The sequence below is a fragment of the Myotis myotis genome, unplaced genomic scaffold (assembly GCF_014108235.1).
Source record: "Myotis myotis isolate mMyoMyo1 unplaced genomic scaffold, mMyoMyo1.p scaffold_m19_p_7, whole genome shotgun sequence".
Taxonomy (NCBI): domain Eukaryota; kingdom Metazoa; phylum Chordata; class Mammalia; order Chiroptera; family Vespertilionidae; genus Myotis; species Myotis myotis.
This window is the reverse complement of record NW_023416379.1, coordinates 58,572,825-58,591,397: the sequence shown is the minus strand read 5'-3', so window position 1 is coordinate 58,591,397 and position 18,573 is coordinate 58,572,825. Positions and strand designations below refer to the sequence as shown.

Here is an 18,573-nt window from a genome sequence, read left to right as displayed (position 1 = left end):
GTTGACTTCCTCCTGTGGTATTTTGAGTGCAAAAGATAACAAAGGTCATGGCTATCTATGGTCAATAGACAGCTCTGTTCCATTCTCCCTTAGAGCAAGATGATTCAGGCTGGTTATTAATTCAGGTGGCCTGGCTAAGCTCCATCTTCAGTAATTACATTTTTGTCTACAAAATATTGATAACGTAGTTTCAGCAAGAGAACTTATTCATTGTTGTCATCAGTTTATAAAAAGAACAGAGATGCAAAATCAACATTCTGTTATGCTCTAAGAAGAACAAAGATTTCATTTTGATCCAATGTGAATGCTCTTGAAGACACTAAAATAACTAAGCAGATAATCAGCTAGTGAACTTTAAGTAACAAGAAATTTCTTTGACTTTTAAACTTCCTGTTATTTATATCAAAGTATCTGAGAATGCCCAATCATGTCTACTCTTTTATACTTGCTTTTCTGCTTCCAGTCTATGCTTAACTTTCACTTTCTCTCTGAAGCCTTTAGTGATCCACTTCCCACTTGGTAAGCTAAATTAGGCACCTTTTCCACTGCCTTAGAACACCTCCATTTATAGTACTACTAGTGGCCCGGTGCACGAAATTTGTGCACAGGCAGGGGGTGTTCCCTCAGCCCAGCCTGCATCCTCTCCAATCAGGGACCCCTTCAGGGATGTCAGACATCCTCTCACAATCTGGGCCCACTGGCTCCTAACCACTCGCCTGCCTGATTGCCTTTGCCTGCCTGCCTGATTGCCCCTCACCCCTCTGCCTGCCTGCCTGATTGCCCCTAACTTCTCTGCCTGCCTACCTGATTGCTCCCAACTGCCATCCCCTACTGGCCTGATCTCACCCCCAACTGCTCTCCCCTGCTGGCTTGATTGCCCCTAACTGCCTCTGCCTGCCTGATCACACCTAATTGCCCTCCCCTGCCGGTCTGATCTTGCCCCAACTGCCCTCCCCTGCCTGCCAATTTGGTTCTGATTGGTCAGCTTCTATGCCAGACAGCTTCAAAATCTCTGCCTCCTAGGCAGCCTTTGGCTCCTTACAGCTCACCCAGATTTGGTTTTGATTGGTCAGTTTCTATGCCAGTCAGAGTCAAAAGCTCCACCTGCTAGGCAGCCATTGGCTCCTCACAATTCACCCAGCTTTGGTTCTGATTGGTTGGATTCTATGCCAGTCAGCGTCTCTGGGCCTATCTCTGGGCCTGATCAGAGAGGCAGGGCTGATCAGCAGCTCCCCCAGAGGCCCGGACAGAAACAGAGGCATGGCTGCTGGCGAAGCCCAGAGAGAAAGAGAGAGGCAACGGCTGATCAACAGCTGCCATGGAGGCTGCGGATCAGACCCTGCCTCTCTCCCTGGGCCTCTCTCCGGGCCTGATCCAGAGCCCCCTTGGTGGTCAGTGCTGGGTTGCTGCACCTACTATGGCAGCAGTCGTGGCAACCCAGCACTGACTGCAGGACTGACTTCTCTTGTTTGGTGGAGCCTTTGGTCGGTCTGTTATGGACCCTGGGTTTTTATCTATTAGGATAGTGTCCTCCCTGCTCCCTGTTGGACTGCTAGTTCATTGAGATAGGAGCCTCTATATTATTATTTTTTGTATTCCCTAATTTAGCACCATACCTTATATATGGTATATACAAATATGCAATAAATGTTTATTGAACAAGTAAATATAAAATCAACATTTTCTGCACATTTAAATGGGAGGTAAAATAATCCTCTCAAAGAAAAAAATCTAGCACCATATGATATATGTAAAGGAATTAAGATTTTGCATCCAGAGGAAAAATTAAAATTGAGATTTATGATGATCAGTGTCTTAAAATACACCATAGTCCTCTTTGTCAAGTGATGAGCCTTAGACAGAGGTTACAGCTGGAAGACTGTTTCAGGTTGATGTGCATGCTTTCCATGGAGGTGTCTTTAGCTTAGGAGAAGATCATCTTCTGAGGAGAGAAATAGACAGAATATCAAAGTCTGTTCTAGTTAATGGGGTTACAGTAGCAGGAAATCAGGGGGCAAATGAGGAAAAAAACAGAATGAGGTAAGATGAGTATGGAGCCTTAGTGTCTCAACCAACACCATGAACAGGGATTCTTTAAGAGTCACAAAGTATTAGGTATACCTCCCATAATATGCTTACACAGTAATTCACCCACCAGATTCCTATTGATAGATATTTAGACTACTTCCACTATTTTTCTATTATTGCAATGAGAAATTTATGTACACTTCATTTCAAGTGTGTATGTGGATATGTTTCCTATAAATTCCTAGAGGAGAATTGCTGGGTGAAAGTATCAATGAATTTGTAATTTTGATAGTTATTTTCCATATGGTTTGTACCTATTTATATCCACATCAGCAATATACAAATGCCCTTTTCACACGTCATTATCCCTTTTTTATACTTGCCAATATAAGTGAGAAAAAAATTGTGTACTTTTTTATTTGAATTGCTTTTATTGAGAGTGATGTTTGTATCTTTCATATATTTAAGAGTTAATTATTTCTTCTTTTCTATGTATTATCTACTTATATTCATTGCCTATTTTCTGTTGTACATTTGATCTTTCTCTTATTGACTTATAAATACTTTCTACAAGGTAGAGAAATATACCCTTCATTGTGAGAGTAAATAATTATTCATAATTTACTGTTTGTTTGTTTTTTAATTCTACTGACTTTGTTGTTGTTCTTCATACAAACTTTTTAATTTGATGTAAACAAATGTACAGTCTTCTCTTTTCTAGCATTAAGTTTCCGTGTATCATTTGGTAAAAACTTTTCCAATCTAAAATGATAAAAGTTTGCTTGTGTTCAAAGCCTAGCTTCTCCTCTTACTAGCTGTGTTACCTGGAAAAATTATTTAATTGCTCTAGGCCTATTCCTTTCTCTGTAAAATGAAGTAGCAATACTACCTAATTCACTGGGCTGTTGTGAGAACTAAATAAGATAATAGTTGTTATATATTTAGCATGACGTTTGCCTTATATTAACAAGAAAATAATAAGAGTAAAAATAATGAATAGATTTGTTTTTGTTAATAATGAGTGCTCAACAAATTACCTTTTGTTGTATAAAACCCATTTTCTTTCCCTACTTTTTACATTGGTAAATGAAAACACTATTGAGACAGTCTTTCTACTTGGAAAATTAAGCTCATTGCTACTCTTCTTAAAATCCTTATTAAACATGAACAAAGTCAAATCTAAAATGATAGCTTTAGGAGTTGACATAGGAACTAAATGTTACCCAACAACTTACTCTGTTATTGTAAACAAGTATGCCTAGAACCAAACTACTAATGTACGCTAAAACTCTCCAGATTTTGCTGAACATTATCTGTTTGTCTGTGCAGCTGCTGTGTTGATTTCAGAGCAGTTAGATTTATTTATGATTGCCATAGAAACGACATGAAGATGCATTTTCCATCAAACACACATAGCAACTCTGTGGATGTCTGTATGTTCAATTTATCCATGGTTACCCTGGGGATTGCTCACAATATGAATGTCCCTACTATTTCTTCGAGATCACAATTGTAAACTAGCATCTTGGTGTTTCTGTTTCCTTGCCAACAAGAGAAGGTGCTTCCCATGGTTACATCCTTCTACTCCTGGAATAGACTACAAATCAAATGTCTACCTAAAATAAATGCAATAATTCAGAATTTCCATATTGTTCTCTGTGAGAAAAGAGTTTGTTCCAAATTAAGTTCTACTATTTACTAAAGATTTCAACATTTCACATGTGTTGCGTATAAAAACTTCAGTACTTGCTTTTTCTGCTTTTAAATGTGGTAGTTAAATTGTTCACCAACATCACAAAATCACACAAGTTTATTACAATCATTAAGTCAGTATAAATCCTCATCACCATCATCATCATCTTTCAACACAACTTACTCCATCTCACAAAGATTAATTTTAGTAAAGAAAGTAGGTTCATCTTTGGTTAAATTATAATAGTTTAATTTCACTGCAACACTTGTTTGATGAACAATTCCTCCACTGGTGCTGTACAGAGAGAATCTTAAACTGGAATGCAGGGAAGGCCTTATTGTGGACAATTAAAATAATGGAATTCTAGACTGGAACTTTAAAGGAATTTGAAAATGAATTGATCTTCCTTTCATTTAAAAGGTAGCTTTACTAGGATCACACAACCAGGTGGAAATAAAAGTAGGTCTAAATTCAAAGACACTTAGCTGATACTCACTCAATAAACATTCATTTAACACATCATAGGTCTGACAAGCTGTGGGTCCTGAAGTTATAAAGACATAGCATTTGTCTTCAAGAAATTCATAATAATGTAAAGAAAATCTCAGAGTTTGTAGGGTCTCAGCTTTCTTTCCTTTTCTTCATGTTTCTCTGGGTACTTTATTTTCTAATTATTTAAATCAAGGGTTGAACTTGAATATAGGCAAATTAGCGAAATCATAAAAAACTCATTGGAATAAAAGTTTGAATTAATTAATGGATATACTTGAGAAAGAAAGAGCCCAGAAAAGAGGACAGTAGATACATTTGCTTGCACAGATTTTGACATGAGAAAATATATATTTTTTCTTTGTGGTCACAGGGAAGAAAAGGAGATGAGGCATCTGGCAGAATTTAAGATAGATAAGAAGAAACATGTGGCTCTAACCTGAAGTGAGGCTAATATTCCTAGAAAATAAAAAAAGGAGGAAAAGTGTAAATTATTTCACTCAGAGTTGGACTAGAAAAATAACTTTCAATAAGCATTTATTGAATACATAATATGTGCATTTAAACTAAAAATGTGATATTATAGAAAGAATCAGACAGGTTAGATTCTATTTTACAAATGTATATTGAGTGAGCTTCTCTGTGTCAAACACTCTGCTATGTGCTAGAAATATACAGTTAAAGAAGTTTTTCCCAGCTGCTGTCCCAGGAATGTTAAACAGGCAAGAAAACAGGCAGCAGGCACTTTTGGTGCAGTCCAGGTTGAGAACACTGATTCAGTATCTGTGACCACTGCATCCTGGTTCATTAATATTCAAAGCACCTGGCATTGTGTCTCACATTATCTTTACCTAAAATGCTATATATTTATTCATTTGTGCATTTATTTTCTATTCCTGCCCCATGGAATATATAATCTGAGCAAAAGCCCCTATCTCTGCTCATTTCTATACTCCCATTGCCTAGGCCAGTGAATGGCACAGGGTAGATACTAAATAAATATTGATGAATAAATGAATAAGAAAATAAAACTAGTAGATGTTAATATTTGAGAAATATATAAGCAAATAAAAATAAATATCCCTCTTGTCACTCAATTAACTCATACTACTTCCTCTGTAAGCCTCCTAAGATCCTACTATTTAAAATTAACCTCTTTCTCTACTATTGTTCTTTGTCAATATTTTTTCCTTCAAGGTGGTATTTTATAAGTAGTATTTATTTTAAAATATCCATCATTGTTTGTTTCACAATATTGTCAACCTATCATCTTGAATTTAATTTCATATATGACTTGCTGGTATCTTCTCAAATGAGTTTAGAAGTTAGAGTTAATGTATTTCTAACACTTAAAGATAAGTAGTAAAGATAACAGTGGAAAAAATATTCTCACGTTACATCTGATTAGATTAAAATAAGTGTACTTGGGAAGTCTAATATTCTATATAAGACATTTTAAGGAAAAAACTGAAAAAAGAGTGGCTTCGCATTATTGTATAATGCAGTGGATTCAGGAGCAGGGTTGGTGATACTTCTTTAAGAGGTATGTTGTTTCATTTTAGAGAAAATGCAAAAGTCTTGAAAGCCTTGGGTGACAGAGCCCTGGAGTGACAGAGCACGGAACTTGCGACAACAGAATGGCCACCGTGGCCGGGTGGCTCAGTTGGTGGGAGAATCATCCCCTACACTACAAAGTTTCAGGTTCCATTCCCAGTTGGGGCATATACCTAGATTGTGGGTTTGATCCCTGGTCAGGATGCATATGAGAGGCAACCAATTGATGTTTCTTTCCCACATAAATGTTTCTTTCTCTTTCTTCCTTCCTCTTTCTCTCAATAAAAGCATGTCCTTGAGTGGGTTTGGAAATAAAACAAAAATAGCCCCGTCAGTGTTGCTCAGTAGTTGAGCATTGACCTATGAACCAAGAGGTCATGGTTTGATTCCCAGTCGGGGGGGGGGGGGGGCTTCTGGGAGGGAGCTAATCAATGATTCTCTCTCATCATTGATGTTTCTATCTCTCTCTCCCTTGCTCTCTAAAATCAATAAAAGTATATTTTTTAAAAAGAGAAAAATAAACAATAACCAGAATGACCATGAGAATGTCACTGAATCTTAATCCATCCCAGTCTCCTGAATGCTTTGTCTCATGGAATTTTGGAGAGAATAATATGAATTAATATACTGTACATGTAAAAATGCTTCTAAAGGCTGGTTTTGAAGTGTGAGCGAAACTGAGGTAAATAATAAAGTTGTATTTTATACCTTCAATAATATGTTTATGATTTTTTCAGATGTAGCTTTACTTCAAGCATATTTATAGGCTGAAAAATATTAATATCTAAAAGTAATGTGTGTTACACATGGTGCTAAACAAGTAACACATAGTATGTAATTTCATTCTCTAAATCCCTGTGATGTAGGTCATATCTATAATAATAAAAGTGTAATATGCTAATTAGACTGGATGTTCTTCTGGATATCCTTCTGGACATCCTTCCGGACAACCATCCAGATGAAGCCGGACTTCGAGGGAAGCCCAAATTCCGGGTGCCTGCTGGTGGCTGAAGGGAAGCCCAGGTCCTGGGTGCCAGAGGGAAGCTGGTGCCAGCAGCCAGGAGAAGGAAGGCCTACTCTTGGATGAATTTCATGCATCAGGCTTCTAGAATAGTTATAATCATGGATCACATGTTATAGAAAATGAAACCGAGGTTTAGAAAACTTTAATGACTTAGCCAAAGATACTCAACTGGGACTTGATTCTGGGTCTGCCCAGCAAGATTATACTCCTCAAGCAAAACCCAAAAGAGAGTTTAGAAGTCAAATTTTAAAGCAGAGCTCACTAGCATTTGATGGTATTGCTTCAATAAGAACACTTTCGCCTGGCTGGATGGCTCAGTGATTGAGCGTCGACCTCTGAACCTGCAGGTCACAGTTTGATTCCTGGTCGGGGCTCATAACTGGATTGTGGGTTCAATCCCCAGTATGGGGTATGCAGGAGGCAGCCAATCAATGGTTTTCTCTCATCACTGATGTTTCTGTCTCTCTCCCTCTCCTTTCCTCTCTGAAGTCAATAAAATATATTTAAAAAAAATAAGAACACTTTTAATTGATATGTTTTACAAAGATATTTTAAGGAACATGATAAACTAGAAGTCATCACAAGTATCACCATTATAAAACTCTCTAAAAATACAAATTAAACTCAATGACCAAGAATAATTTGTTTATTCATTATGAGTCATCTTAGGTATTCTATTTTATTAGATAAATTTATACAAATTATGTTCTGTACTGTCCTGTACTCAGATTATTATGGCAAAACCCAACCAAATCAGACAGTTCTGACTCATTAATGATCCCAGGGTTTGCTCTCAATCCTTTGTACAGGCTGTGCTCTTGCAGAGGACCTGGTGAGGTCAGGGGTCATCCTCCTGGTGGCATCTTCTAGGCATAGTGGCCTGTGATGACAATTTGGTTAAAAGCAGCAGCTCAATTACTTATCCACTGTCAGGTCAAGCAATATTTAATGCTATTTTACATTTATGTATACAAAAGTAATCCTCATACTTATAAAGCTCAGTATTCCTTTTTTTTTTTTTGTAAATTACCTTTGATTGAGGTGAGTAACCACAAGGATAATATTGATGCCTGATTATAGCCCTGTGATCCATAAAATCAGATTTTTCAGAGACTATGTAGATGCCTTCTATTTTATTACATGTTTTCTGTAATAAAATTTTTCTCATTTAAAGAAACAGTGATAACTATATGAAATAAATGAAAGAAAATGTAAAGCACAAATTAATTTATAGTAATAGTATAATAGATTTAACCTAATCTTGCAAATATCTTGAGACTTGTGCTGAGTTAGCAGAGTCTAAATCTTCTAAGAGAGAAACTTTCCCTAGATAACCAAGGCTCTAGGATCCCAGATCATTTTGTAAACTAAAGAACTGTTTTGCTCCTTCCTTATCACCCACATGGCTCTGCTTAAGTTGGTATCCAGTGATAAGAAATAACATATTCTCTATTCAGTATAAACATACAGTGGTATACCTAACATCTCTTTAATATGGACATCACCGTTCTATCCCTACTCCTATACTCTAGTCCCTTTGAGAACTGCCAGTGCCCATCCTGAGATTGTGTGAAGAGAGCCTGTTTGAAACAAACCCCTTCAGTGGAAAGCAGAATCCAGATATGGAGAAGGAGATTAAATAACTTTAAAAGTTTTATTTTGCAAATGTGAGCTGTGTTTCCATCATTGTTGAAGGGAAGAAGTCTAATGAGTACATGTTCCTAACATGTTTCATCAGCTCTAAATTTCCATTTAAATCCTTTGAATATCATTCTCTCTTAGAGTAAAACAGGAAAAGAAACAATTGTTGAGTTGAATGATCATGGTCCATTGTGGGTAAGTTGACTAAAGACTTATTTCTACCTCTAGGCTTTCCTGGCAGCTAGTCAGGTTTGTTGCACAAACTGATGAGCCAAAGATGTGTTAAGAGAGGTACCGATATAATGGGTGCAACTGGTTGGAACCTGGAGCTCCTAGAGGTGCCCAGCCCTTTATCCAAGTGTGCTATATTAATATGATGACTTTGTATGTGAGGTATGACTTATAAAAAAAAGTTGTGCACATGGAGCTAGGCCTTAGGTCATTCCTAGCTTACTTAGTGAAGGCTGAACAAATTTTACAAATTAAACTCAGTTTCCTGGATATTTTGATTCAGAGGTTGGATAATCTGTATTTTAAAGGAGGTTCCCAGATGACTCTGATTATCTTTCAGGTTTAAGAAAATTAAACTGAATAACCCTTCCAAATTATAAAATTAAATTATTCTAAGCCTGTTCAATTCCGTTATGGTATTATACCATATGGGGACATTGTATTGTAGAAACAGTTCATTAGAACCATTAAGAAATGTTTGCAGTGATTCCTCCTTAGTGAACACCCACCACAGAGGACTCTTAGTCACTGTGCTGAAATATGCCTATTAGGAATGACACTGTACCCGGGGGTGAGACATGGATGCATTGTAAGAAGCCTGTGGCAGTGAGTGGCTTTCTCATGTAGCCTCACTTAAGGATCCTCCTTCAGTGAGGTATATTAGTAAGTAAGATAATGGGAACAAGAAAAAAAAATCAATTTACTGGCAATTTTTATTTAGAAACTTAAAAAAAAAGCATTCCAAGTATGGTAATTTTTTGGTCAAAGCATAAAGTCATAATTTATTGAGAAATGAGTCTTTTTTAGAGTTCCAGCCTTTATTAAAAGAGAAAAATAACTCTGAAAAAAAAATGCATTTCTTATCGTTTGTGGAAACCTTGATCAATTTCTGAGATCAAGAGAAATGTGTCAGCATTGAAGAGGAGTCAGCCTGACACCTGGAATGTACAATGGCAAGCAGCCTGCAGGAAAGACAGCCGTCTTGGCAAGAGATTAGTGTGATAAATACCAAAGCTCTCAAGGATGTCTTCTTTTTTTGGATTAACTTCCTTTTAGCAAAATGGCGCTGGGTTCTTCTAGTAAACACTGGCAAGCAGGGTTATCCAAAGTAACAAACATGGTATTGGAATGAAGTTACAAGTAATATCAGGTGCTATTTTTCAGGTACCTAAACTTCAAGTCATCAGATTTAAGTGAATGTAATTCAGGTAGACTAAATACAGGTCAACATAACACTGGTGAGAGATAATTAATTACCCATGGTGAATACTTCAGAAGATGTCAAAGTGTTTGTGTTTGTATTCCATAAAAAGAAGTCAGTAATTCTTGGTGTTAATTCAATGCTGTGCTAATTGGTAATTGGAATCACACAGTTTAACAAAATGCTATTAATTAACCACTTGATGTTTAATGCAACATTAAAAGAACACAACTTATTGTGCACATTGTACACATTCTGTTGTATTAAATTTATGAAAATATATTATCAATGGACTAAAAAACCTAACATGTCATGACTATAACCATGGTCAAAATATTCTCCATTTGTTAAGTTGTATGAGTTCCAAGAGGACTAAAGAGAAATGATAACAAGCAATTTTGATCCTTGCCTGGATCCTGAATTAGGAAAGCAAATAAGTAGCTATAATAAGGTAGATTCTGAGATATAAGTGGTTTTTGAAAGTAGACTGTATATTAGCTAACAATATTGTATCAATTTAAATTTCTTGCATGTGATAATTATATCATGGTAATGGAGAATTTCAAAGGACAAGGAGGTCGAAATGCATAATGAAGTACTTAGGGGTGAATTTTCATGATATCTGAACCATTATATCAGTGTCAGAGAAAATAAGTAATATATACATACTTATGAATACATATGTGTATGTCTACATGTTTGTTTTTTACATTAACTGTATGTATGTATGTTCTTATATATACGCATTAGTGTAACATGATCCCAGGTTCAAATTCCAGGTGAGCACTAACCAGCTGAGAGGCTATGGTCAATCATTTCATCTTTGCATCCATCAGATTGCTCTTCTCTAAAATGATGGAATTGGACCAAATGAGTTCAGAAGTCACAAATAATTCAAATTCAGTGATTTTCAGAGTCAGACTGATAGGAAAGAGACAGCCCTATAAAGAACTTTAAAGTGACCAGAGAAGTAAGTAAGATACTTAAAAATGATATAAGCCAGGCAATGGACAGGACTGTTCAGTTCTCAATTGGCTAGAAAACTATGACATTTCTATTTTTCGTTATGACTCCTCAAAGAAAAGCAAACACTGGACTTGGAGCATCACCAACCTCATTAAATTATTGCTGCCAGCATTTGGTAGGGTACCTGCTCCTGATGGAATTTTTACAGAAATCTGAAGCCAAAAAAATTACAGATAAGTTAATGATTGATGTGTTCAACCATCCACATATGGAAGAAGGAACACATTTTATTGGATTGGAAAAGCACATCAGTTGTACATTCACACAAACAAATGATGAACTGTGCTACTGTGAAGGGCATTGAGACAGGTGTTTTTTTGGGGGTGGTGGTAGGGGATTTAAATCTTTCTTGTGGGAAAGATTTTTAACATAGAATAAATTATGTTTAATATATCACAATATAAATCACTGACTGAGGATTCTTAATTGAATAATATGGTGATTTCTTTGCTATGTCCATTTCTTTCTGTTTATCAAATCCATTCTGGGGAAATTTGAAAAGACTGGTTGTTTTAAGATAGTTTGAAATACTGTATTTACCATAAAGAAATGTGGTTATGAGATCTAAACAAAAGGGAGATACTGGCTTATTTAAAATCATCAGAAAGATAATTTGAATACTGTTATTTCCATATGAAAGGAGACTCAATGCACATAGTCAAGTCCAAGCCTCTTTCCTGGGACATTAAGCTCTGCCAGCCTGGTCTTATGTTTTATAGTGTATATAAAACATATACATTATATTCTTGCTCAAGATCATACACTTGACACTCTGAGTCTATTTTACTATTAACATTTCCTGAGAAAATACTGTCCTCTCTCATATCTGTGACTTTGGAGAATGTTCTTTCTTATCTTTAACTTTACCTCATGTAAAATGAGGTTATAATCTCCATGAAACTTTCCCCTAGGAGGCAGTATAGTGCAGTGCTTAAGAGGAAATTTTAAAGTCAGGAATTCTGAGTGTGTGAGCTTTCTGGTTGTAGGAGTTTGTTACTTCATCCTACTGAGCCTCAGGTTCTTCATTTAAAGATTTTTTTGAAATAACAACAGTGCTTATAGTATAAAGTTATTAATAAGATTAAATGAGTTACTGTACATACAATGTTTAGCACTGAGCCTGCTGTCTGTGAGAGGTGCCTGCCACACTACTATTACTTGTACGACCGTTTGTAATCCCATAACATTTTAGGTGTCCTCTATGGCACTTACCTCATTTTGCTTACCTTACAATAAGCTATGCATTCTGTCCCCATCATTAGACTGTAAATTTGTTGAGTACAGGAACTATATATTGCCTATCTTTGTTTATCTATAAAACAAAAACAGTAAGTCATACAACACAGGTGCTTAATAAATGTTCATTTAAGTGGCTTAAATCATTGAATTTTTTCAATAGGAACACTTTATCTTCTCTTTTGATAGTAATGGTGCATCTACTAAATCTTTCATATTAATGCTGAATATTCTAGGAAGAATATTCAAGTTATAGCAAATTAACATAAAAGCAACTTCATTTTTAGATTATTTTAAAATTTCTATATGCCCTTGATAGTGTGTGCCTTAGTTCGAGTTACAACAAATTACAGCTTTGTTGGCTCTGTGCCCCGTAGTTGGAGTCATCTTAAGTCTGAAGAGCTATCTTTAAGTGACTTTTGAGACATCCATATTTTCATCTTTTCATTATACATTGTCAAAATATTTAAAAAAATACCTATTAGGAAATCCCTGCCTGCCCATCATTTACTGACTTCTGTGAGTTATCTTAAGCGGTTCCGATGGATTGGATACATTTTGTGAAGCATCCTGTGAGAGCTGCACTGTGAAATACGTTCCCAGTGTTCCAGAACTGACTCCCTTGAAAATGACAATCAACAGGGAAGCCCACACAAAGCCACCTCAGAGTTCAGATTAGTCATTCAAAGGTGTTTGCTCAGAGATGATAGAGTTTAAATTCATTTTCCAATAGGATCACTCCTACATCTTCCAGTTGTTAGAAATAGAAACTTTTAAAATAGTCAATATGATAGGAGTTACCTCTTTGTATTTATGAACTGCTTTTTATTTCCTGACAAAATTTTTGTGAAATATACAGTCCAGCCTCATCTAATGTATCAATCATATTAGTATTGCCCTCTCCTTCCCTCTGTGGCTCTCTACACTCAGCCAGGTTTATCCAATCATTTTGTTTTCCCTAAACACATCTTTCTTTTTCAACTCTCTACTTTTGCTTAGGCTGAACTCCCCCAACTGAAAACTTGTTTCCTATTTATTTATTTATTTTATATATTTTAATCTTTATTGTTGAAAGTATTACATATGTCCCCTTCTAGCCCTCCCCCACCCCCTGCCTTTACCACCCTATTGTCGGTGTCCATGGGTTATGCATAGCTCTATCTATCTACCTATCCTATCTAATAAAAGAGAAACATGGTAATTAGCGTACGACCGCTACCCTTCCCATTGGCTAATCAGGGCAATATGCAAATTAACTGCCAGCCAAGATGGCGGCCAGCAGCCAGGCAGCTTGAAACTAATATGAGGCTTGCTTGCTTCAGTGACGGAGGACTCCAACGTTCCCTGCCTGCCCCTGCAGGCCTCTGAGCTGCAACCCTAAGCAACTATGTAACAAATATAGAAGCTAAACAAAACCCCAGAAACCTCTTTTAGTCCACCGGGCTTCAGCCAGCAGGATCGCAACATTGTAAGCAAAGGCCAGAAACCTACTTTCAGCAGCGGAGGCCTAAGAGCTGGAGCCAAGCCTCAAAGCTAAAGCTGGCCCAGAATAAAAAATGAAAAAAGGAAAAAAGGAGCCGTTGGGAGCTTCAGTCACCCCCAGCCTGAAAACAGCCCTCAGCCCCTCACCCAGACTGGCCAGGCACCCCAGTGGGGACCCCCACCCTGAAGGGTGTGTGACCAGCTGCAAACAGCCATCATCCCCTCACCCAGGATGGCCAGGCACCCCAGTGGGGACCCCCACCCTGAAGGATGTGTGACCAGCTGCAAACAGCCATCATCCCCACACCCAGGCTGGCCAGGCACCGCAGTGGGGACCCCCACCCTGATCCAGGACACCCTTCAGGGCAAACCAGCCAGTACCCACCCGTGCACCAGGCCTCTACCCTATATAGTAAAAGGGTAATATGCCTCCCAGAACCGGGATCAGTGGAGCCGTGAGGCCTCCTGGCACCGGGATCAGCGTGACAGGGGGTAGCGCCCAAACCCCCTGATCGCCCTGCCGCTCTGTGTGTGACAGGGGGCGGGTCCACAACCTCCCTATCCGCCCTGCTCTGTTCCTGACAGGGGAAGGCGCCCCAACCCCCTCATCGGCCCTGCTCTGTGCCTGATACGGGGGAGCTCCCCACCCCCCTGATCGCCCTGTGGCTCTGTGTGTGACAAAGTGCGGCGCCCCAACCCCCTGATCGGCCCTGCTCTGTGTGTGACAGGGTGCGGCGCCCCAACCACCCCCCCTCCCATGGGCCCTGCTCTGTGTGTGACGGGGTAGAGCCATAACCTCCCCATCGGCCATGCCCTGAGTGTGAGAGTGGCGGTGCCCCAACCCCCTGATCGGCCCTGCTCTGTGTGTGACAGGGGTGGTGCCGCAACCTCCCTATAGACCCTGCCTTGAGTGTGACAGGGGGCGGTGCCCCAACCCCCCAATCGGCCCTACCCTGAGCTTGACTGAGGGTGGCATCGCAACCTCCCAATCCGCCCTGCTCTGTGCATGACAGGGGGCGGCGCCCCAACTCCCCAATCGGCCCTGCTCTGAGCCCGACCAGGGGCTGCACCTAGGGATTGGGCCTGCCCTCTGCCACCCGGGAGCAGGCCTAAGCCAGCAGTTCGTTATCTCCCGAGGGGTCCCAGACTGCAAGAGGGCACAGGCCGGGCTGAGGGACCTCCCTCCCCCGAGTGCACAAATTTTTGTGCACCGGGCCTCTAGTCCTATCTAATAAAAGAGAAACATGGTAATTACTGTAGGACCGCTACCCTTCCCATTGGCTAATTAGGGCGAAATGCAAATTTACTGCCATCCAAGATGGCAGCCGGCAGCCAGGCAGCTTGAAACTAACATGAGGCTTGCTTGCTTCAGTGACGGAGGAAATCAACATTCCCCGCCTGCCTTGCCGGCCTCTGAGCCTGCAGTTTGAAACATTGTAACAAATATAGAAGCTAAACAAAACCCCAGAAACCTGCTTTCAGTGAGCCAGGATCTCAGAGCTGGAGTTATACATTGTTTTGATTATAGAACCCAAACAAACCAGATACCTGCTTTCAGCAGCAGAGGCCTCAGAGCTGGAGCCAGAGCTAAAGCTGGCCAGAATAAAAAAAAAAAGAAAAAAAGGAGCAGTTGGGAGCTTCAGCCCTCAGCCCCTCACCCAGACTGACCAGGCACCCCAGTGGGGACCCCCACCCTGAAGGGTGTGTGACCAGGTGCAAACAGCATCATCCCCTCACCCAGGCTGGCCAGGCACCCCAGTGGGGACCCCCAACCTGAAGGATGTGTGACCAGCTGCAAACAGCCATCATCCCCTTACCCCAGCTGGCCGGGAACCCCAGTGGGGACCCCCACCCTGATCCAGGACACCCTTCAGGGCAAACCAGCCAGCCCCACCCATGCACCAGGCCTCTATCCTATATAGTAAAAGGGTAATATGCCTCCCAGCACCGGGATCAGTGGAGCCGCGAGGCCTCCCGGCACTGGGATCAGCGTGACAGGGGTTAGCCAGCAGTTTGTTATCTCCCGAGGGGTCCCAGACTGCGAGAGGGCACAGGCCAGGTTGAGGGACCCCCCCTTCCCCCCGAGTGCACAAATTTTTGCGCACCGGGCCTCTAGTCTATCTATAAAACCATAATATGCAAATAGAACAAACAGCGGAACAACTGAACAACCAAACAACTGAACAACCAGTTGCTATGACATGCGCTGACCACCAAGGGCCGCGTGCGGAACATGGCAGGCATCAGCCACCACAGGATGGTGGAGCAGGTGAGCAGGGGTGTCAGATCAAGGCGGGGCTCTGGTTGTTGTCATCAGGGTGAGCCTCTGGGGGTTACTGAAAACTCTTTGCTCCTGTGTGCTGCAGTTCTGCCAGGCACTCGCACCTGCTGCCAGCGCTGGCTTTTCTTGCACTCGCTGCTGGTGCCTGGCACTGGTCCTAATCGCTCAGCGCGGTCAGTGGGTGTGAGCAGCAGCTGCTGGCCCTGATCATCCCTGAGGGTTTCTCCACCTCCCCCTGCTCCTGAGGGGCGATCAGGTCCAGCAGCCGCTGCTCACACCCGCTGCTGGTGTTGGCTCCAATTGCTCTGCACTGTCAGTGTGTAGGAGTGGTGGCGGCGGGAGCGGGACTGCTGGCAGACAAGGGACAGGGGCTGCAGTGGGAGGGGCCCAGCACGAGTGCAGAGGATGGGCTGAGACCAGCCCCTGTGCCCATCACAGCCTCATGGCCCACAGTTCCTTTCGTGGTGCACGAATTTGTGCACTGGGCCACTAGTATGCATATAAGTTCTTTGATCTCTTCCCACCTACCCACCTAACCCTGACTTCCCTCTGAGATTCAAGACAGTTTGTTGCATGCTTCTTTATCTCTGGATCTATTTTGTTCAACAGTTTATTTTGTTCATTAGATTCCACATATGAGTGAGATTATATGATACTTGTCTTTCTCTGACTGGCTTATTTAACTTTGCATAATAGCCTCCAGGTCCCTCCATGCTGTCTCCTTTTTTACAGCTGCATAATATTCCATGGTTTAAATGTACCAAGCTTCTTATCCCCCATCTGCTGATGGGCACTTGGGCTGTTTCCAGATCTTAGCTATTGTAAATTGTGCTCCTATGAACATAAGGGTGCATACATTCTTTCTGATTGGTCTTTCAGTTTCCTTAGGATATATTCCTAGAAGTGGGATCACTGGGTCAAATCGCAGTTCCACATTTAATTTTTTGAGGAAACGCCATACTGTTTTCCACAGTGGCTGCACCAGTCTGCATTCCCACCAGCAGTGCACTAGGGTTCCCTTTATTCCAAGCTTTTCTTTTCACTATTCCGTGTTCTTTGAGACCTAGGTGTGGTCCAAGTATCACTCATTCTCCCAGGTTCTATGACATGTCTCTCCATCAACTTTTTGTACCTCATGTATCACTCAGTGTTAATGTTTACTTGTCCATATACATATGCTCAAATCAGTAATGTCTTTTTTCACACCCCCTAGCTGAGGACTCTGAGCAGGGTCTGTGTGAAATATATTTCCAGTGCAAGTGCATGGAGAGATGGCAGAGTGTGTGACTACAGGGTTAGAAGAGTGCTTTGTGGATTCTGGTCTAGCTTAGAATAGAATTACAGATTTGGGTAAGAGTATTATGAAAATAGAACAATGTAGAAAACTGGAGATTGCATTGAGTTTACCCTCTGTGCCTGTTTTTGATGAATTTTCTTTTTCTTGAAGGTGGAAGTATGAGATGACAAGGCACAATATATAAAGTGACATCATAGTTTTTATGGAGGGCCTTGGCAGTATCCCCAGGATGGGGCATCGTTGACTCTTCTTGCCTGATTTTTGCAGTGGGCCACGCAGTACTGGCAACCAATGGCATGGACCTAATGGCAAGTACACAGCTGGTAAGAAAGAAGTGCAGGAGGACATGGGCAGCCCTGCCAATGTCCATTGCATTAGGCCAGGCCCACCTCACCTCCAATGAAAAGCTCATCTGGCCTCCATGTTCCACCCGCTGTTCGAAAAACGGCTCCCAGCTTTCTCCCAAACAGGGCAGCTAAGGCATTGAGATGCTGGAGACAGACACACTCAAACTACACTGCTTCTCTAGACAGATAGGGATCAGGTTTGTGGTGCTGGTAGACGCTAGGCAAGTGCGACAGATTTTCTTCTCCAAAAGATTTATGAGATTTACTAAGACTTTGCCCTCAAGAACCCATTCTACTCCCTGGAAATGCCCATCAAGTGTGAACTGTTTGACAAGAACCTGAAGTTAGCCCTGGGGTGTCAGAGAAGGTTGGAAATTTTGGACCTGGGTCATAGGCTGGACCTGCAATGGAACCCCCTCCCCAATTCTGAGAGATCTGCAGGAGGGGTCCTTGTTCCCACTCCAATGGAGATTCCAGCAGCCTTTAGTGCACTCGAAAATGAGAGGATGCTGAGCCTCAAACAGGTGCTGAACCTAAAGCCTTAATAATATTCTCTCCTCCCTCCTGTATCACTCCTACTTCCCATCTCTATACAGATTTACTTGTAGAGGAAACAGGCCCATAAATGCTGTAATAAACATTCCTTTGTTCTCAAAAAATAAAAGAATGTCTGAACTTACAAAACAGGAAAAATACATATAAGGCTAAAGATAATGTTAAGTGGCAAATAAGTTGGACATTTATTAAATGAAATTTTCTTAAGAGATTTAATAATTTCAACAAAAATGTTTTTATGCATGTCATGGCTAATAATATGACTAAAAAGGAAACACATTCAAAGCTCAGTTATACAACTGTTTTATTCTGTGTAATACTTTCTAAGTTATGTCTTTTGAATTTGTTAGAATTCTATTTTAGTGGCCACAATTTCTTTAATAATTAGTGTTGTACAAGTAAAATCCCTAAAGTCCTTAAAAAAGAGAATACAAAACCTTTTAATATCTTGCATTGTAATTTGTCTTTTTTTTTTTTTTATTAGATAT

At 40.4% G+C, this 18,573-nt stretch overlaps 1 pseudogene; it reads left to right on the top strand.

Annotated features, from left to right (window-relative positions):
• Nucleotides 1-10,927: 10,927 nt before the first annotated feature.
• On the top strand, nt 10,928-17,924 carry LOC118660725 (annotated as a pseudogene).
• The last annotated feature ends 649 nt before the right edge of the window (nt 17,925-18,573 follow it).